The sequence below is a fragment of the Narcine bancroftii genome, chromosome 9, assembly GCF_036971445.1.
Source record: "Narcine bancroftii isolate sNarBan1 chromosome 9, sNarBan1.hap1, whole genome shotgun sequence".
In the NCBI taxonomy this organism is placed as follows: domain Eukaryota; kingdom Metazoa; phylum Chordata; class Chondrichthyes; order Torpediniformes; family Narcinidae; genus Narcine; species Narcine bancroftii.
The window spans coordinates 73380428-73402024 of record NC_091477.1 but is presented as its reverse complement, the minus strand read 5'-3'; the positions used below and the strand labels follow the sequence as shown (position 1 = coordinate 73402024).

The 21597-nt window shown below is 42.3% G+C and overlaps 1 long non-coding RNA gene across 5 annotated transcripts in view; it reads left to right on the top strand.

The window, feature by feature from the left end:
* Positions 1 to 21597, top strand: part of LOC138742978 (uncharacterized) — a 128997-nt gene that overhangs the window by 14519 nt on the left and 92881 nt on the right. The window contains exon 4 of one of the 5 annotated variants that reach the window (XR_011344557.1): positions 13558 to 13641. The exons of the other annotated variants lie outside the window; for them this stretch is intronic. This is a non-coding gene — a long non-coding RNA (uncharacterized lncRNA). The remainder of the gene's footprint in view (positions 1 to 13557; positions 13642 to 21597) is intronic. 5 annotated transcript variants of the gene reach the window in all.

The following is a 21597-nucleotide window of genomic DNA, read 5'->3' as shown; positions in this document are numbered from 1 at the left end:
GAGCTTAACTGGGAGGAAGGTTTTCACCTACAATTGATCTATATATATTTAAAAAGATTCTTGAATGAATAAGAATGAATAATCATAACGCAACGGGGAAATGTATTGTATTTTGAGTGAGTTAATTGGGAAAATGGAGCTGACTACTGCGGAATCGTGTAAGCAAGTGTGGTTTTTACCACAACCCGTATAGATCAGGTAGTTAAAGCCATTAAAACATCATGTGTCTTTGGGGATTGTGGGGGGGGGGGGGGGGGGGGGGGGGAGGGGGGGAAAGAATTTATTTTCTCTTTTCTTTTTTTGTTGTTTTTTCTATACTTGTACTCATAGATTAATTAAGATTAATACTAGATATGCTGCTAATACCGTGAAAGTGGGAGAAATGGGGGAAGTTGGATGGATGGACAAAGGATTTTATAGAGGTACCTATTGGCAGGGAGATTAAATTTTGCAAGTATTAATATAAATGGAATATAGAATCAAATAAAACTGAAAAAAAATTACTAATATATATGAAAAAAACCCAAAAGTAGATACATATTTTTTGCAAGAAACTCATTTGACCGAAAAGGAGCATCAAAAGTTGAAAAGAGTTTGGGTTGGATTGGTAATGGCATCTTCATTTAATTCAAAAGCTAGGAGTGTGGTAATATTAATACATAAAAATTTACCAATTAGAATATTAAATACTACTATAAATACAGCAGGAATGTATGTAATGGTTACTTGTCAAATCTATTCAGAATATTGGAGTTTTTTGAATGTTTATGCACCAAATGTAGATGCTGTAAAATTTATATGACATATTTCTGCAATTAACGAGTACAAAAGGGAAAATATTAGTAGGTGAAGATTTCAATTTTACCTTAGATCCAAAGTTAGATAGATTGGGTAGTAAAATTATAAAAAGTAAAGTAGGTAAGATTGCTATAGATTTAATGAAAGATATAGGACATAGATATTTGGAGAAATTTCATCCAAGTGATAGAGACTATTTTAGACATAAAACATATTCATGTATGGATATGTTTATAGTCTCTGCACAGTTACAAGCTAGAGTTCAAAAGGTAGAATAGCAAGCGAGAGTTTTATCTGATCATTCACCTTTAATTTTGTCAATTGCATTGTAAGATGAACAAAATATAGGTTACAGATGGAGACATAATACAATATTATTAAAGGGAAAAGATTTTTGTGATTTTATGAGAAAACAGATACATTTTTTTCTAGAAACTAATGAAAATTCACTAATGAATAATTTTACTATATGGGATTCCACAAACGCATATCTAAGAGGTCAAATAATAAGTTATACATCTAATATAAAGAAAGAACATATGAAAGTGGTAGACAAATTGGAAAAGGAAATATTAAATTTAGGGAAGGAATTAAATATCCAAAAAATGAAGATAAAAAAGATTATTGGAATCAAAAAACTTAAGATTTAATATAGTACAAACTTATAGAGTAGAAAGAGAAATAATGAGAACTCGACAGAAATATTATGAACAGGTTGATATTTGATACAGTAAAGGTTACAGAGGATGAAAGATTTTTTTTTAGGTTCCTTTTTTATGAAGAAATGAAAGAGAAATATGAAATACCAAATAATACAATTTTTTTCACATTATTAACAAAATATATCTAAAAGGCAAATTGTGCAAGTTTAAGACTGCTGGAACAGAGTCAATTTGAATATTTAATTACAGATATATTTATTGAGAAATTTATTACAAATATGTCTATAAAATTACAAGATACTATGGGGAAAAAAGAACAATATAAACCAAAACAAAAATGGGAAAAAGATCTAAATATACAAATATACAAAAATGGGAAAAAGATCTAAATATACAATATATCAAGAATGTGCCAAGAGAGTGTAACAAATACAATTAATGTTAGATATAATATGGTACAGTATAATTTTCTACATCAGTTGTATTATATTCCATATAAATTAAAAGGATTAAACTCCAATTATTCTGATAAATGTTTTAGATGTAATAAGAAAGTAGGGAACTTTGTACATTCAGTTTGGTCCTGTGTTAAAGTGGGAAGATTTGAGTACATTATTAAGAAAATAAAAATACAAAAGAATCCAAGAATATCTTTACTTGGTAATGTATATGAAAAAGATGTGAAATTGAAGTTGGATGTATCAAGAAAAATTTCTTAATACAGCAATAGTGGTAGCAAAAAAAATGTGTAGCAGTGACATGGAAAACAGCTAATTTTATAACGATGGAGAGATGGAACACGGAAATACAAAATTGTTCACTATTAGAAAAAAAATACTTATAATTAAGGTATCAGATTGGGATTTTTTATAAGATTTGGGAAACCATATATCGAATTTGTTAATAAAAACCCATCCACATCACCCACTCCTCTCAATCAATAATCAGGAGATACAATAGTTCTATCAAGAGAATATGATTAATGACTAATATATAGTCTAGGTATTTTCTATTCCTCCTTGGGCGGAGGGGGGACGGAGGCTGTGGAGGGAATACAACTTTTTTGGTATCATCTTGTAATGAATTTTCTATATATAATTGAATAATTGTTTGGTATTGATACAAGTGACAAATAAAATTTTCAAAACAAAACTCCAAAATTTCCTGAAGACAGGAGCAAGTGGTCAAAACCTATCTCGCTAAAAGAGTTATGAGAATGTAGTTAGATTGGTGGATTTTCTGTCAGATCCATTTTGAATAGATTTGTTTGGTTGTGGCGTTCATAATGTTATCTCAGGCTTTTGTCAATGGGAGAGACAGAGTTGGCTGAAGGTTTTGTGGCCAATGGAAGTCAAAGGTCATGAATAATGAGCTGCTGAAACCATGGTTTAAACATGATTTGCTCACAGGGCAAGGCTCACAAACCAGAGTCACAAGCCAAATGGAGTTAAGCAAAGACATCTGTAGATGCTGAGGTCACGTGCAATACGCAAGAGTGCTGGATAAACTCAGTAGGTCACTCAGCATCTATGGGAAGTAAAGGGAAACGTTTTGGGCCTCGGTCCTTCATCAGGAATAAGAAAAATAGATAGGTGCCTGAATGAAAAGGCAGAAAGAGGAAGGAGTGGGGGTTGGGGGAGGGGGTAGTGGGAGGAGCACGAGCAAACAGGTAAGAGGTAATAGGTGGAAACAGGTGGGAGGGTAGAAGTTGATACTGATGGAGGAGAGGGCAGAGGGCAAAGGAGGACAGCTCTCGGACGGGAGATAAGGAAATGGAAGGGAAGGGTTGGGGTGCTGGAGGAATAGATATCAAGGGGTAGGGAAAGAGAGAGACCGGGGGTAGAGGGTTTACATAAAATGGAGGTCGATATTGATGGCATCTCGTTTGAGACTGCCGAGATGGAATATAAAGTGTTTCTACAATTTATGGGTGGCCTTGGTTTGGCAATACATAGGGTCATGGACAGACATATCACTGTGGCAGTGCTATGTGGAATCAAAATGGTTGGCCACTGGAATGTCTTTGCTATAGCAGCAGTTAGAGCAAAGGTGCTCAACGTAACGATCTCCCAGTCTGGGTCCAGTTTCTCCACCAAGCCGAGATGCAATGTTGTTGTACTGTGCTAGTACAAGTCCTGGTACTAATCCTGACCACTAGAGGGAGTCAGGAGATGAGCTGATGCATCTTGTGTATTCAAAATGGATGCCTCCACTATGTCTTGTCTATGTGTGTTCCAGCCAATAAATGTAGTTGTTTTAAATGAGCCCAAATTTCTTTATTACAATAAAAGAAACATCACATGGAATGAGAAATTAGTTGATATAGCAGCAGAGAAATGGAAAGTGTGAAGACTCCTGATGTTGTAAATTGGACTGGAAATGTCAACCACGAGTGGAGGTTGTTCAAACAAAATTTTATGTTTTACCTGAAAGCAATTGGACTCGATAGCAAACCTGAGGTATGAAAGATTGCACTGCTACCTTGAAGTAAATGTGTAGACACCGTGGTTGAAATAAAAAGCAAAAATACTGGAGAGCTTAGCAGGTCAAACAATGTCCTTTATGTAGCAAAGGTGGAAATTCATAACTAACATTTTGGGCCTGAGCATTTCATCAAGGTATGAGAGAATACTGGCAGGTATCCAAACAAAAGTGTAGGGGTAGAGGGGAGGTGGCAAAGGCAGAAGATGATAGGCAGGTGAGGGGAGGGAGGGGTCAGCAACAATGAAGGGGAGGAGGGATGGCTAGGTGGGTAAGGGGGGAGGGAGGGGAGAAATGGAAAGACAGGAAAGCGGAAGGGGGAGGAAAAGGCAAGAAAGATCAGTAGAAGACAAAGCTACTGCTACTTACCATGGCAGGACCTCAAGCACTAGAGGTTCTCAACACATTTGTTTTTGCCAAGACAGAAGACCAGAGCAAATTTGACAATGCTAACGAGATGTTTGATAAACACTGTGCATCAAAAAAAAAAGAAACTTTTGAGTGGTACATGTTTTGCTCGCGCACGCAGCTGCAGGGAGAGAGCTTTGATACTTTTTTAATGGACTTGAAATTAAAAGCAAGAACATGCAATTTTGGATCACTGCAAGATTCAATGGTCGGTGATCAAATTGACTTTGGGATATTGATAAAAAAGTGAGAGAGGTTGCTGCGAGAGACAGAGCTTTCCTTAGCTGCAGCTGTGAAGATATGCCACACCAGTGAATTAGCTCTGCAGCATCCAAAAAAGTTCAGTGAGAGTGCAAAAGCTGGTGAAAATGAAGACATAGCCATTGCCACAGAGTCTGGACGCACACTTAAACAAGGAATGAGACCTAGAAAACAACAAAAAGATGGAGAAACATTCAATTGTAAAGGATGTGGCACTTAACAAAAACCAAAACTATGCGCAGCCTATGGAAAAATCTGTAATAATACCTAGACTATATGTTATTATGCAGAGCAGACAAAAGAACCCTGTGATAATAACTGACACACCAGCAGAACCGTGGCAGAAAGTTGGGATTGATCTGTTCCACGTGGATGCAAAGAATTACTTGCTGGTTATTGACTATCTGTCAAACTATCCAGAGATTGTGCTCCTTCCTAACATGTCTGCTGCTTGTGTGATCAAATATATGAAATCAATCTTTGCAAGATATGGAATTCCTCAAATTGTCTTAAGTGACAATGGACCAATCTACAGCTGTAGAGAATTCCAGAACTTTGCAGAAGAGTATGATTTTCGACATGTGACTTCAGGTCCTCTGCATCCATTGTCAAATGGTAAAGCAGAGAAAGATGAGTATAGAAATTAGGAGGTCATGTTACAGTTGTTGGTGGGACCCCATTTGGAGCATTGCATTGAGTTTTTGGTCACCATACTGCAGAAAAGATTATGTCAAGCTGGAGAGGATATGCGAGGATGTGGCCAGGACTTGCGGGCCTGACCAAAAGGTGAAGTTGAGCAGGCCGGGGCTTTATTCCTTGGTGTAGAAAAATATGAGAGGAGTGGATTGGGTGAATGTAGAGAGACTTTACCCCCAGAGTGGATGGAACAAAGGACATGGGTTTCAAGTGAGAGAGGGGAGATTTAATAAGAACCTGAGGTGTACACAGAGGCTGGTGGTTGGATGCATAGATAGGATGGGTTTAGAGGGACATGGACCAAACACAGGCAGGTCACACTAATACATGGGAAAGTTGGGGCAAAGGGCCTGTTTCTACATTTTGAGACCCGATGGCCATTGTCCTTGAGGAAGAGGTGATGAGTTTCTTCTTTAGCTGGAACAGCCTCATTGTGCTGTAACATCGGGACCTCTAGTTCCATGTGGAGGGTTTACCTACACAACTTTGTTGGGGCACTTCATCAGAGAGTCAACTCCAGAACAGAGAAGCAAATGTAGGAGGTACATTCGGATAAAATATGTGGAAAAGATTACTGGCATAAGTGGTGTAAAGGAAAGCGTAAATGGGCTTCAAGGAAGTTTAAAACTGGTTCTTCCCTATCAATTAAAGTCAGGGCCATTCTGAACGCACCAGCATACTGCAAGCAAAGTCAGCTCCGGCTGACCCACCAGCATGCAAAAATTTCAAAGGAGAGGTGGGGAAGGAGGGATGTTTAAAGGACTTTTGCTGAGCAAGTTTTATTATACAGAGTGTGGTGCGTTCCTGGGATGGGGTGCCAGGAGTAGTGCTAAAAGCAGACATTGTGGTTGTGTTTCAGCATTTAAGAGAAATTTGGGTAAGTACATGGATGGGAGGGGTATGGAGGGCTACAGTCAGGGTGCAGGTGAATGGGACTTGGCAAGATAAATAGTTCAGCTTGAACCAGATAGGCCTAAAGGCCTATGCATGTGCTGTGGGGTTCTATGGTTCCATGGTTCTTCGTGTCTGGAGGCTGTTATGTGGACACGTGAATATGCAGGAAATGGAGAGATATGGATCATGTATAAGCGAAAGAAATTTAGTTTAAACTTCAGTATAGACTCAGTCGGGTGTGGGGTCAGCACAGAAAATGATCGTATTTCATCAGTGGTGCCAGAATATTGCAAGTTAATGGAGGACATTTTAACAGGAAATAAAATGTAGAACTGATATTTTTGCCATTGGCCTCAGACAGGTCCATAAAGGTTGATTATAATGTCCCATCAAGAGACCTGGGTTTAATTTGACAAACTTAAATCTAGAGTAAAGATCGAGCACAGGAAAGCTTGTAACCATTTCCTCCAACAGTTTTATCTACTTATCTGGATAAACCAGGCAATTTCTGTAGCAATCGGCTGCCAATAAAACTCTGACTGGAACAAGTATTATTTTGGGATTAACTATTCTCATGACGATGACTGCTAAATTTTTGTCTGGAGTGGATTGCAAGAATAGCACAGGGGTATAGGTTTTGGTAAATTCAAGCAGACTTTTTCTACTGTTTGGTGAGACAAGAACAAGAGGACATGGGTGAAGGGCGAAAGGTGAAATGTTTAAAGGGAAAATTGAGAGAAACATCTCCTTCACTCAGAGGGAGGTGAGAGTGTAGAATACGCTGCCAGCAGAGGTGGAAAAAGTGAGCTTTTAAGAGAAATTTGGGTAGGTACATGGATGGGAGAGGTATGGAGGGCTACAGTCTGGGTACAGGCCAATGGGACTTAGGAGGATCAGTAGTTCAGCTTGGACTTGATGGGCAAAAGGGTCAATGGATGTGCTGAGGAGTTCTCTGACTCCCTGGTTCTGAGACTCTGGGCACACTGTGCAAGAACTTGGTAATTAATAGCCAGTCATTTTATAACTCCTTTGAATATTTTTATTAATTTCATTTAGCAAATGTTACATAGGTAAATAATCATGAATAGAACAAGAACCAAATTTAATATCAGTAATGACAAAACCTAAGTCACCATTTAAAAAAAGAATATAAGCAAAAATTAAAAAAAGAAAGTGACTAATCTACAAATTCATGAATAGGAGTGGTTTGGAGGGTTATGGGACTACCTATTTTTATTGGTTGGCACAGGTCGGAAGGGCTGAATGGCCTGTTTTCTGTGCTTCTATCCACTATCTGATAATGAAAAGAAAAATAAACAATGAGGTCAATAATTAAAAATTACAAATCTAGGAAATCTTTTCTTTGGCTTGGCTTCGCGGACGAAGATTTATGGAGGGGGTAAAAAGTCCACGTCAGCTGCAGGCTCGTTTGTGGCTGACAAGTCCGATGCGGGACAGGCAGACACGATTGCAGCGGTTGCAAGGGAAAATTGGTTGGTTGGGGTTGGGTGTTGGGTTTTTCCTCCTTTGCCTTTTGTCAGTGAGGTGGGCTCTGCGGTCTTCTTCAAAGGAGGTTGCTGCCCACCAAACTGTGAGGCGCCAAGATGCACGGTTTGAGGCGTTATCAGTCCACTGGCGGTGGTCAATGTGGCAGGCACCAAGAGATTTCTTCAGGCAGTCCTTGTACCCCTTCTTTGGTGCACCTCTGTCACGGTGGCCAGTGGAGAGCTCGCCATATAACACGATCTTGGGAAGGCGATGGTCCTCCATTCTGGAGACGTGACCCATCCAGCGCAGCTGGATCTTCAGCAGCGTGGACTCGTTGCTGTCGACCTCTGCCATCTCGAGTACTTCGACGTTAGGGGTGTAAGCGCTCCAATGGATGTTGAGGATGGAGCGGAGACAACGCTGGTGGAAGCGTTCTAGGAGCCGTAGGTGGTGCCGGTAGAGGACCCATGATTCGGAGCCGAACAGGAGTGTGGGTATGACAACGGCTCTGTACACGCTCATCTCCGTGAGGTTTTTCAGTTGGCTGCTCCTCCAGACTCCCTTGTGCAGTCTTCCAAAGGCGCTATTTGCCTTGGCGAGTCTGTTGTCTATCTCATTGTCGATCCCCGCATCCGACGAAATGGTGCAGCCGAGATAGGTAAACTGGTCGACCGTTTTGAGTCTTGTGTGCCCGATGGAGATGTGGGGGGGCTGGCAGTCATGGTGGGGAGCTGGCTGATGGAGGACCTCAGTTTTCTTCAGGTTGACTTCCAGGCCAAACATTTTGGCAGTTTCCGCAAAGCAGGACGTCAAGCGCTGAAGAGCTGGCTCTGAATGGGCAACTAAAGCGGCATCGTCTGCAAAGAGTAGTTCACGGACAAGTTTCTCTTGTGTCTTGGTGTGAGCTTGCAGGCGCCTCAGATTGAAGAGACTGCCATCCGTGCGGTACCGGATGTAAACAGCATCTTCATTGTTGGGGTCTTTCATGGCTTGGTTCAGCATCATGCTGAAGAAGATTGAAAAGAGGGTTGGTGCGAGAACACAGCCTTGCTTCACGCCATTGTTAATGGAGAAGGGTTCAGAGAGCTCATTGCTGTATCTGACCCGACCTTGTTGGTTTTCGTGCAGTTGGATAATCATGTTGAGGAACTTTGGGGGACATCCGACGCGCTCTAGTATTTGCCAAAGCCCTTTCCTGCTCACGGTGTCGAAGGCTTTGGTGAGGTCAACAAAGGTGATGTAGAGTCCTTTGTTTTGTTCTCTGCACTTTTCTTGGAGCTGTCTGAGGGCAAAGACCATGTCAGTGGTTCCTCTGTTTGCGCGAAAGCCGCACTGTGATTCTGGGAGAATATTCTCGGCGACACTAGGTATTACTCTATTTAGTAGAATCCTAGCGAAGATTTTGCCTGCAATGGAGAGCAACGTGATTCCCCTGTAGTTTGAGCAGTCTGATTTCTCGCCTTTGTTTTTGTACAGGGTGATGATGGTGGCATCACGAAGAATAATGAAGAAAAGAACCCCATAAAAAATAAAGTTTACATTAATTGCAGAAAATCTCATTTTTTTCTACAGACCAACAAGCCATCGTATCAGATGGCCATTGAGTGTGAGTGGGAAGGACTGCATCTTTCCATTTCATGAGTATGGCCCTTCCGGCAATCAGGGAGGCAAAAGCTACTTACATGGGATTCAATGTCAGATCATTGGACCCACATATTCCAAACAGGGCAATAAAATGAGATGAGGCCAAATTAATATTAAGAACGAAAGGAGTATGAAATACATCTTCCCAATAGTTGAGAAGAGAAGGACATACCAAAACATATGATACAATGAACCATCTTCAGTTTTATATTTATCGCATTTAGAAGGTAAGTTGGGATAGAATTTAGCCAATTGGGTAGAATCCCATGTAGTCTCAGAAAATATTTGTTGTAAGTCTTGTTCCCATAGTTTAAAAAAAAATTCCATCCAGGGAATTATCCTTAGAGAGCAAAAGTAGCTCATGCAGGCCAGACAACAGCCGTTTATGGTCCAGTTGAAAAATTATGTATTTTCCATGTAACATTAAACTCCAAGTCCCGAGGAAGTCTCAAAGTTAAAAAAATTCCTAATCCGTAAATAACGAGAAAAGTGGTGTCTGGGTATATTAAATTTAACAGATAGTTGTTCGAAAGAGGCAGGATTGTGGTTGATAAAAAGGTTCAAGGAAGATCGGATGCCAAAGGTAGACAAATATCTTGAACAGATCGAGGAAAAAAAATTACTTATGATAGAACCAAATAATAATAAGAATCTATGGTATCCAAAATGTTTCTTAAATTGAACCAAATTCTCATTGTATGTCTGACAACAAGATTACCTGATAATCTAGAACCAGAGAAAGGGAAAGGAACTCCAAGTATTTAAATAAGGGAGAACATTTTAGTAGATTTAATTTCTAAACTAATCCAACCTGAAGCTCCTAAAAGAAACTTATGATGAATCTAAAAAAAATAATGTATCTGATATTAGCTGTCCAGTCGTAAATTCTAAAATTAGGTCATGCCAAGCCTCCATTTTCCTTAATATTTTGAAGGAGAGGTTTTTTTTAAGATGGGGAAGCTTATTATTCCATATAAAGGAAGATATAAGAGAGTCCGAAGAATCAAAAAAGGATTTAGGAACAAAAAACTGGTCCAGATTGAAAAATATATAACATTTTGGCAGGATATTCATCTTAATAATATTAACATGACCAGTTATGACATCGAAAGTGGGAACAGTTGAGTGAAAGATAACATGACACTCAGTATGGTAAGAAAATGTTCCTTAAACAGGTTATTGAATTTCCTAGTGAAGGTAAAGTCTCTCTATATCTGGCAAGGTTCTGACATGTATGCCCCTTTCAGGCAGGAAGCCACTTTTAATCTGCAAATTAGAGTTCAGTAATATATACCTGTGTTTTGAGAGCTTGGATAGAATATAGGGTGTTTTGTGACTTTCCAGGAAAACATCTTCCATCCCTGTGGAACTTACCCCTGTAATTGCAGACTTGTCCCTACATCTCCATCCTCACCTCCATCCAGGGCCTCAAACAGACCTGCCAGGTGAGGCAAAGCTTTACATGCACCTTGTCCAGCCTGATCTACTGCATTCAATGCACCAAGGTCCATGAGGGTGAGATTGAGCAGCTGCTCTGCTAAACACCAGTGCTCTCTCGGTGGATTTAAACTTGAGCTTACTGTAGTGACCCATTTCAATTCTCTTCACCATTCCCACATGGACATATCTGGAGGAAGCCCCATGCAAAAGAGGGACAACGCATCATTTCCTCCTGGACAGCCTTAAACCCAAAAACATGAATATCAGTTTTCTAATTTTAAGTCACACTCACTATTTCCATCTCTTCTTTACCTACTCCGGTTTTTACTTTTCTCTCCAATCTTTTCCCAGTGATCTCCTGTTTTTCCGCTCCTCCCACCTTCTATCCAACATATTATCACTTGTTAGGCCCTCCTCAGCTTCTTTCCCCCTTGATATACTTGGCATCACCCATTCCTAATTGAAAATGGTGACTGACCTTTTCTGCCCATGGATGCTGCCTGAACCATTGCAGCTCATTGTTTCTTCAAGATTGCAGTACTGCACCTACCTCCAGGCTTGGCTCTGCTCCCTTATTCTGGGGATCCCTTACAGAGTTCCTATGAACCCACTCATCTCAAACATCTGACTTTCTGGATGAGCCTACCATGGCAAATGCATTACTAAAATTCATATATACCACATCTACCTCTATACCTTCATCAATATGTTTTGTCGAAAAACTCTTGAGGCATGACCTGCCTCACACAAAGCCACACTGACTATCCCTGACTTCACCAAGTGCTCATCTTTAAGAATCCTCTCCAGGAGTTTGCTTACATCTGACGTAAGACTCACTGGTCTATAAATCCCAAGATTCTCCCGATTACCTTTCTTGACCTGGGAAACTACATTTTCCATCGCCCAAAACTCTGGTACCATACTTGTGCCAGGGAGGATGCAAACATCATCACCAAAGTCCCAGCAATCTCTTTCTTCACTTCCTGATGGGACCTGGGATATATCCCATCTGGTGTCAAGGACTTCTCCATCCTGATGTTTTACAGAAGCTCCAATACTACCTCTTTCTCACCCTCAGCACACACATTTACCTGTATTACATTGACCTCAAGGCCCTCTCCCTGCTGAATGCTGAAGCAAAATTTTTCTACCTCCTCTGCCTCACTCTGTTCATCCTCCTGTTCCTCAGCTGCTACTTCTGTGAGCTCCTCCTCCTCCCACTCATCTCTGCTTTGAGCTCTTGTCAGTCTCTTTCCAGAAGGACAGCTCTCACTGTACTGCTTTTGCATTTGGGCCAGAATATTGACTATCCCTTCTTTAGTAAAAGAAAACCATTACCACCCATGCAGCACACAAACATGTCGGAGAAAGTCTGCCAGTCACACAGCATCTACAGGAGGTAAAAGGCAGTCAATGTTTTGGCCTGAGCCACTTGTCAGGGTGCTGTCTGACTGGTTGAGTTCCTCCAACAATTCTTTGTCTGCTCAAGATTCTGGCATCTTCAGCTTTTGTGTTTCTCCTGCATGGGTGTAGGCTCAGTGATGTACAGGGTGAAATATAGGCTAGATAGAGTCATGCAGCATAGAAAAAGGCCCTACACACTCACCCTAGCTCCCATGGCCATGTTGACCCATCCCAATTAGCAGAACTTCATCCATAGCCTCTGTGTCTTGGCGATTCAGCAGTTAAATTAAAATTAAAATTGAATTTAGAGACACAGCCTGGTAACAGTCCATTTCTGCCAATGAACTTTTGCTGCCCAATTTACACCCAATTAACCTACAACCCCGGGTGAGTCTCGAACGGTGGGTGGAAACCGGAGCCCCCGGGGAAAACCCACGCAGACACAGGGAGAATGCACAAATTCCTTAAAGACATTCCGGGCTTTGAAACCCGGACCCTATTGTCAAGACGTTGTGCTGACCACTATACCAACCGTGTCACCCCACGGATCATGTCCTTCTAAAGGTGACAATCCTTTCCCTGACCCAAAACCAACTCTTAATTCTCTTTTAAGAGGTGAATCAGGACAGTAAGTTAAACAGGATGAGACATCACGGTTGGCGGTAGCGGTTCACGCTGTTACACCACCAGCAATCGGGCCCAGGATTCGAATCCTGTGCTTTCTGTTTGTACATTCTCCCCATGTCTGTGTAGCTTTTTTTTCCCAGGGGATCCAGTTTCCTCCCACTGTTCAAAACATACTGGGAGTTGGAAGTCAATTGGGTCCAATTAGGCCGCATGGGCTTGTGGGCAGAAATGGCCTGTTACTGTGCTGTATGTCTAAATTTAAACATTTAAATTTAAAAACTCAGAACACAATTCTTTATAGGCTGTCTTATGTGATTTGGCACAGACTGATTTAACCTTGATACAACTGCCTTGCTCTCAAGCTGCTTAAACCGTGTTCCAGTTCTTCTGTTGTGAAGACATCTCAGGGGAACTCGTGTATATGTCCCCGAACAAAGCAAATCCGACTGTGTGCAGACTTGCAAGAACAGATCCTTTTCTTCCCATTCACTGCTGTATTGTGTTGGTATATTAAGGTATCGGACTAGTGTTGCTGTGAATGCTAAATACTCTGTTGCTGTGCAGCAAGGAGGTCTGAGAAAAATTACAGTTGCAGAACAGCAAGATTTATTTAAATGGTTATGTAACCACACAACCCGTCAGCTGGTCCCTAGACATAGAAATGTACAATTAGCACTAATGACCTGTGCGTTCAGAATCATTCAATGTGCAGATTTCTTCTGATTCTTTTATTTTTATTTTTTTTAATGTTCAGGTTTTAGGCCCACTGACGATCGCCCTGGAAGCAACGCGGATGAGTTTCACTTGTTTGGGGCCCCGAATGGTCTTGAAGGAGGAGGTGTGAGTGCAAGTGTAGCATTTCTTGTAGTCACAGGGGTAGGTGCCAAGTAGGCAATTGGTAGGAAGGGACAAGGGAGTCACAGAGGGAGCAGTCTCTGTGGAATTCAGAGAAGGGGGCGAGAGGGAAAGATGTGTGTGGTGGCGAGATCACAGAGTAGGCGGCAGGAGTGGCATAGGATGAAATACATGCAGAGGCCAGTGGGGTGATAGATGAGGTCAAGGAACTGTTCTTGTTGTGTGTGGGAACGGAGGGGCAAGGGCAGATGTGCGGTCAGTGGAAGATATGCAGGTGAGGGCCAAGTTGATGATAATAGAAGGAAGCTACTTTATTTCAAGAAAGATGATCATCTCAGATGATGTGGCTTGTCAGACCTCTTCCTGGGAGCAGATGTGACAGAATCGGAGGAATTACAAGAAAGGAATAGAATCTTGTCAGGGAACAGGGAGTGAAGAGGTATAGAGTCAAAGAGCTCATCATGGATGCATGAGGCAGCACCAAAGTAGTCATCGATTAGCAGAGGCGCCTTGCCTGTGTAGGCTTGTAGCATCAATATGTCCCTGCAGCCAACAAAATGGCAGACATAGCTGGGCCCATGTGGGTACCCATGGCTACCCCTTTGACTTGGAGAAAGTGGGATGAGTAAAGGAAAAGTTATTGAGGGTGAGGAGAAGTTCTGTCAGCCGGAGGAGGGTGGAGGTGGAGGGGTCTGGTTGGGTCTGATGTCGAGGAAGAAACAAAGGGTATGGGAGATGGAAGTGAACAGTGATTGGATGTCCATGGTGGAATTGAGTTCAAGGAACTGGACATTGTTGACATGGTGGAAAGCATGTATCGCGGATGTAGGCGACCGGACAGGGGGGGTCAAAAAGGAGGTAAGTTGAGACCAATTCGGTGGGGTAGGAGCATATGGAAACAATGGGTCTATCAGAACAATTGGGTTTGTAAATCTTGAGTGGGAGGCAGAACTGGGGAGTGCAGAGTTAGGAAACAATGAGGTTGGAGCCATGGAAGTAAAATGACGTGAAGTAATGAATTCAGAGATTGTGTGAGATACAGGTGTATAGACTGGGTATCAGCAATTTTAAAGATCTTTTTATTCAACATAATTTTGCTTCTTTTGAACAATTAAGGGCAAAATTTAAATTACCCAATACACTCCTTTTCTGTTATCTACAAGTCAAACATTTTATTCAGTTCAAACTTTCTGATTTTCCACAGATTTCAGGAAAAAACATTCTTGATATACTTTTGACTTTTAATTTTCTCATAGAGGCATATCAATTATTTATAGTTATTTGATGGACTTGAGAATAGCTTCATTAGTTAAGGTCAAGAGTGGTTGGGAGCATGACTTGGATTTGTCACTAACAGACGAGGACTGGGATATCGTTTTTAAATTTGATTAATGAATCCTCTTTCGGTGCACATCGTTATTTGTTGCAGTTCAAAGTGGTGCACAGAGTGCACATTTCATAAGTTAAACTATCTCGCTTTTATTCTGATATTGATCCATTATGTGGTAAATGTAAAATTGTTGAGGCTTCATTGATACATATGCTTTGAGCTTGCCTGAGCTTAGAACATTTTTTGAAAAATTATTTTCAAAATTTATCAAATTATTTTCTCAAGAAGAAGAAATATTGTTCATTCATCTCAGAAGCGAATTTTAGCTTTTCCATTTTTTTCCTTTTTTAATATTTTGATATAATGGGTTTGATTGGGAAGGGTATCCACAATTTGTACTGTGTGTGATCAAGATTTTTATTTGAAATGTACAAATTATCTGTCTTTTCTTATATTCCAGCATATATATTGGGTTTACAAGTGGGTATTTTAAAAAATTAGTTAAACATAATAAAAATATTTTTAAAAAGAAAAGGAATTGTGCGTGAGACAGTGGTTTGATGAGTTTTGGTGGAGTCTGGTTGGAGGGGTAAGAGGAAGTGCCTGAGAGTCACTGCTTGGCTTCAATGCGCCAGACCACAACAGCACCAACCTTGTCTGAGGGTTTTGGACACCAGATGGTTCTACACTCGCTATTCAAGGTCCAATGACTCTTCATCCTTCCAACGCAGAGGGAATGAGTGATAATGGTGCACATGTGCCAGTAGTGGACATGATCACCCTCCCAGGCCATTACGTCAAGAGGACAGGGACCTGAGTGGACGTCAAAGACATGTTTGGAATTTAGACCAGCAAACGCCAAGTGAAGGCGAAACTGAACGAGGGCAAAAGGACAATCATCTAACCCCCACCTCAGTGTTTGTCAATGGAGGAAACTATAGGTACTTGGAATATGTTGGACAGCTCACAGGTGTGTGCAGGAACTGTAACAAACCTGGACATGTGGTGCCCCAATGCAGCACAGTCATCTGCAAGAGCCACAAGCAGGAAGGTCATCAGGCAAAGGATGGTTCAGAGATCAAGACTGCAATTTGTGTGGGGAAGCTGGCCATTTTTACAGAGCCTGCCCAAAACATATAGGCACCTATGCACAGGTGACAAGAGGGGTAATGGCCAACATCACCCCTTCCAGTGTGGTCAAAGCCCCGTCAACCTCGACTGCGGCAGAGACCAAGACCAGGGCGTGCGAGGAGACTCCAACCACGTCCACCTCAAATCTCAGCCACGATGCCAGAGGCCCCTCCTAAGGAAGCTGAGTCAACGGAGGAGGGAACAGCAAAGGAAAAATGGTAGACGGTGAAGAAAAGAAAGACAACCCAAAAGCCCCCAGGGAAGAAAGTGGCAACCGAGCCTGCAAGCAGTGGAAAGGAAAGGGTCAAGGCACAAACAGAAGCCAGTGACCTCTCATCAACGAGGATGAAACAAGCACAATCACCAGACGAAGGCAGAGTGGAAGCGTCAAGATGGAGGGGGAGAGAAAGGAGGACAACAGGTTACGAGTAAGTCTGACTGTAGGATGTAGAGCACCCAGAGACCCCGAACTCTGGGAGACTGGGAGCAGTGCAGAAGCTGTCACTTCACCCCGCAGCTTCAGGAGAAGGAGAGTACAAGCCAGCCAGGAGGTGGAGAAGCAGGAGCACGACTGGATCTCCTCCCTACCAAAACCACCAGCTTTGCCTGAGGAGACTCCACTCCCAGAGGAAGATCGCCCTCAGTTCCTGAGCCTGAAATAAGTGCTGCAGCTCACAAAAGCGGTGGGCATGAGTACTCAGGCTGATTAACTCTGGGCTACGAGGATTGCGAACTGGAGACTCCAAATAAACCACAATGGAGGTTAAAACAAGAACCCTCAATGTGCTCAGTGTCAAACACATTGCAATACCTTACTGAAGTCAAGGCAGATGTAGCTTTCCAACATGAGTGTTGCTGCCACACCTCAGGAACAATCGGAGATGGTCACAATGATGGCCCCATGGGCTTTTTGTATGGTTGGTGGGGCGGGGGGGGGGGGGAAGATTGTTACACATCCAGTCTTAGAGACAGAAAACAGGGTCATCACCTCATGGTAGATCTAACGTATTGTGACAGCCTGCCCCAACTGATCAATGTGTACACTTCACCCGTGTGGAGCGAGAGGCTAGCCATCTTCCAGCAGCTCACACCATCACAACAACCAGGCCGGTTGTTCTGGCCAGTGACTTCAACTGCATCATCACTGCAGCTGGAAGATCCAGCAGTGCTGAATGTAGATTGGACAGCTTCTCCAGACTGCTGATAGATTTGGTAAAGGATACATCTGGTCGAGATTGGACGGCTGGATTTGGTCTCAGAAAGATTTTGTCTTAGTATTGAAGGCTGACACGGTCAGGACCACCAAGTCCATGCCAGTGTTCTTCCCTGACCACAGCCTCCTTCGTCCTTCCTGTCACCTACAGGAGGACCAGAAAGTGAGCAGGGGAACGTGAAAGCTGAACGTGAAGTTGCTGACCCCAGAGAATGTAGAGGAACTAAAGACCGAGTACGCTGAAACCCTTCTTTGATACCCCAGTGAACTGGTGGGAAGTGACCAATGAGAACATCAAGAGATTCTTTCTAGAGAGCAGGACAGAGGTAGAGGGATCTGATCCAAAGCCAGACTAACATGCAGCAACACCTCCTTCTACAGTTGAGAGGGGTGGATGTGAGAGAGGAACTCTGAGAGACAAAGAGCCAACAAGCCTCAGTGTCCTCCAAGATCACCTTCTGCTGCAGAGTCTGTACAGTGGAGCAGGATGAGATGTGCTCATTTCATCCTAAAGTGATTTAAGGAGCTCTGTGATCTACAGCCTTAAGGAAAAGGACGACTCAGTCACATCCTCGCAGACAAGCATACAGAGGATCAGCAGATCCTCTTACACCAAACTGCACAACACTAAGGCTACAGAGAATGGCCTCCCAGAACTTCCTGTCTTCCATCACAGAAGTCAGATGCAAGCAAGCTGAAGAGTCTGGACCAGTCAATTACCCTGAGAAACCTAACAGACTTGATCTATTCCTTTTGGTCAAGTAAAACTCTGGGAAAGTGACAGCATACCAGCTGAGTTGTGTACGGCTCTGTGGGATGAAGTGTCCCTGGACCTGCCATCTTTTGTTCAGACACAATTGGTACAGAGACCAATCAGCATCTTTGGTCATTTTGAGACTGCATTGTACACTGGAAGATGAGTGAGGTATCTGGTACTATTGGTCCACTACCTCCATCACAGTTAGATCTGACTACCTGAAGGTGTTGGGGATCTGGTTTAGAGGGGCCAAGTCATGCAAGAAAAGCTGATCATAGAGGATCACAAAGGTCCACCAAAAATTGGGTCTGTGGACGTAGCGCTCCCTGTCAATCAAAGGGAAGAACCTGGTCATCAGGTTCAAGGTGCTCTCGGTATCACTCTATGTGGCGCAAATGTGGCCCATCCTCCGCACTTCCTCCCTGGCAGTTACCAAAACAGTTTTCCAATTCAAATTGGGGTCCAAGATGGAATGGTTCTGAAGGTTTCCATGTACAAGTCGGCAAACAACAGCACAAGAGCCAATGAGATCCTCATCCTGATCACCACCTTCATGTGTAGTTGCATCAGGCTGTACAGTGAACCAAAGTACAAGGGCACCAGGTGCCGCTATGTGCAGGTACTGAGATTTTACCTGTCCCAGGTGTTATGAAAGGATGGGCCTCGGCCTGATGCTGCACAATGTCCCAGTTAGATGGACTTTACCACACCACCTATCCTTCGTGGAAAAGTTTTTCCAGATCAATTATCTTTGACCACAAGGGACAAGGACTCGATGGATGTGGTGGGGTGGTTCCCTGAAAAGACCATTTAGGTCATCTGGTGGAATGCCTCATCACCGGTCCTCATGAACAAGCACCAGGACTTGGCCTGAAGGAAATGAGAGAAGCCCTCTCAATCAGATCCTTCCTGTACAACCAGAACATCACCCACAATGTACATTGTCCCCAAGATGATTGCAGTGAAGTGGAGACAATCGCCCACCCCTTTGTAGAATGCTGATTTGCTAAGAGTGTGTGTGTAAGGGTCCTTGTCATAGTTCATCCCCAGAAGCAGTATGACAGAGGACTGTCTGATTTATGGCTGTTCCCAGGGATGCACACAGACATCCAGAAATGCTGGAAGATATGCAACTCAGTGAACGACACACTTAGGTCTGCCCGAAATCTGTTGGTCTTTCAGCACACAGAGATGTCCGTGCAGGACTGCTCTTCGACTGGCACATTCCAGGCTGCAGGAGTAAACCGAAGACACACTGAGCCTTGGCACAGCCAAGCTGTTGGGAAGGACTAGTCTGGAGTCCTTCTGTTACTAGCATTGAGGAATTGAGACTGAGGGTGAAGCCCCTCAAGCAACAGAGGGGGGAATAATGACAAGATCCCACAGTGGTGGCAATCCTGCTAAATAGAAATGACTGAAACAATGTACAGTGATGGAAGTGTATGAATACTAAACTAAGGATGTGAAGAGTCTTTGAACGGCTTTCTATTTCTAAATAATTCATTGTGAATTACGTCTATTTTTGATGAAAAAAAAGTTGGTAATGTACCTTTACCTCCTATGGATGTTGCAAGGCCTGCTGAGTTCTTCCATCATTTTGTGTATTTACTACAATCATGGCCTCTGCAGACTTTTGTGTTACACTGGTAAAATAATGCTGCCTTTGCTCTGTACCAACTGATCTCCCTTTGTAACTCTGGACTTCCGTACTTTGTCTTACTTGTTATACCTTGTATGAGATTTCCCCGTATTAGGTTCGCGAAAATAAAATGTTATCATTGCTACCTGGTGCCCATCAACATGAACCTTTAATTGAGCCATGGCATCAAGTACAGGTCAGAAGTGATATAAGGCTGCTTCTCCACCTTTGCACCAACTCGTTCTATATGAGTACAGTGTATACAATTTCCCTCACCACCTGCTTAGAACAAAATCAAATCAAAGTTATTTAGCTGTGGATAGTTTTTGTTTCCATTGAAATAAATAGGAGGGGAAATTGAGCTCAATGTAAAATAGTGGGTGAATTGCTGTGTGTCCATTTTACACCAACAATTCATGCCCTCCCTGTTACAGTTACTTGGTTACTTCTTGGATTAAAATTTCGATAATCCAGCATCCAATTGTTGGGAGACCCTGATCATTTAACATCCAGTTCACTCATTGGTCTAGAACAGTGGTTTTCAAACTGTCTCCCACCCCCCAACTCACATTCCACCTTAAGTAACCCCTATGCCATCTGTGCTCTGTGATTAGTAGGGGATTGCTTAAGGTGGGATGTGAGTGGAAAGGGAAGGTTGACATTTCCTTTGGAGTTATGAAACCATGCACATGACGAGTAAATTAGGTGCGATTAGTGGTTCTCAAACTCTTTCTTTCCACCCACAAACCACCTTAAGCAATCTTTTACTAATCACAGAGCACCTATGGCATAGGGATTTAGGGGGGAAGTTTGAAAACCACTGGTCTAGAATGAATGCTGGGGGTCCTGAGATGAGGGTCCGGAATGTGAGTGGGTCGTGTCGTCAGAGCAAGCGTTGGGTTCCAGTACATCGGGGGTCTGGAATGTGGGTAGGTGTGTTCAAGTTTACATTCAAGCTTATTATTATTTAACTGTACATATTCAACCAGTTGAAGCAAAATTCCTCTGGGCCATGGTGCACACATATACACACTATACACAACACATATTAATCACAGAAATACATAACAATATAAGATAAAATAATTATATTGGAATAATTTGCATTGTCCATCAATCTCACAGCCTGCAGGAAGAAGCTATTTCCCAGCCTGACAGTCCTGATTTGATGCTGCTGTACCTCCTTCCTGATGGTAGTGGGTCAGAATTACTGTTTGCTGTCTGAAAAGGGTCCTCAATCATTTTGAGCCCTACTCAAGCAACATTCCTAGTAAATGTTGTCAATAGAGGAAAGGGAGATGCCTGTGGCTTTCTTGGCTCTTTTGATGATCCTCTGTATTGACTTACGGTCCAATGCTTTGCAGCTACCATACCTCATAATGATTGCAGCCAGACAGGACACTCTCAATTGCACTTCTGTAAAATGTTGTCAAGATGGAGCCTGGTGGTTTTGCCCCTCCAAACCTCCTTTGTAAATTTAGGTGCTGCTGTGCCTTCCAGTCTAATGAGGAGTATGCTGATGGAGCTTGGGTCCAGAGTGCCTGCTTATTTCCCACTCCTTTTAATCTCAATGCGTTCAGCAAAATATTTATGATACAATCGTGTGACAAAGTGAGTTTTGGGTATTGGGAGAGTAATATCCAATAGTCCAGAAAATCTGCCAATCCACCACCAAAGTCCAGATTATTGGAGTTTGTCTATATTATTTTTAGTCTGGTTTACTGGTGACATGGTCAACGTTGTTGAGTGTTAAAATAGTTTAGTTCTGATGAGCCAGACTTTGCACTAAAAATAGAATTATAAAAATCAGAGAATGTGTGGATTCAGATATTGAATGTTTTCATCAACAAAAACTGCACGCTTTGTGGA